The sequence below is a fragment of the Sinocyclocheilus rhinocerous genome, unplaced genomic scaffold, assembly GCF_001515625.1.
Source record: "Sinocyclocheilus rhinocerous isolate Xijiao unplaced genomic scaffold, SAMN03320098_v1.1 scaffold2196, whole genome shotgun sequence".
In the NCBI taxonomy this organism is placed as follows: Eukaryota; Metazoa; Chordata; class Actinopteri; order Cypriniformes; family Cyprinidae; genus Sinocyclocheilus; species Sinocyclocheilus rhinocerous.
The window spans coordinates 175,726-176,554 of NW_015656189.1; positions in this window are offsets into that span (position 1 = coordinate 175,726).

Genomic DNA, 829 nt, shown 5'->3' on the forward strand with positions numbered 1-829 from the left:
GAAACGTGTGAGAAACATGGGAGATCTCTTTATTGTCTTGCTGTAATCTCTTGCAAGACTCCATTATAAAAATGTTTTACTACTCAGAGGTTGCTTGTTTGATTGCAATGGGGTTTTACACCTTTAATGGTCAGGACAGTAGAAGTAGAGACAGGAAACAATTGGACAGGAGCAGGAACGTACCTTTAGTTGGGATTCAAACCCATGCTGCTTGAGGTGTAGTTGTGCCTTCACATCAATGTGCTGCCCACAAGGCTATGGTCAGAGGACAGAGGTTACTCTACGCTCAAGATACTAAGGGGTGATTCTCTTATATGTCTCATTGAGATATCAGCTTTGTCTTAAGATGTCTTCAGTTTTATTTTAGGAGAAACGTTAAACTTTTACTAATATTTTAAACACTAAAACTATCATTTAAAAAGCATTAAATATTTCAGAATATCAAGGGTTACTGGTTTAAATGTTTACATTTATCTTCAATGTACAGCATTGTATATACACACCACATTTTCCAAAAACACTAGAAAGGACTTACAAGTGCAAGATGTTTAGTATAAGAGCAATACTTTTTATTTAACAAATGTAACACTACCAGTGTTTTTTTTATTTTATTTTTTTTTTGCTTTGTTTAGCATTAAACAGTGTCTTGTCTTGTACAGCCCATTTTTGCATGTATGTAAATATAGGTTATGGTTTCCTCTGTTAAATCATTGTGCAATAAAACACTGTCTACCTAAAACAACGTCAAATATGGCAATGCATGTATTGTCTTTGATTGAAATGGTGTGGATAAATGACATTGAAGCTAACCAGAGGGAAGAAAAATAAA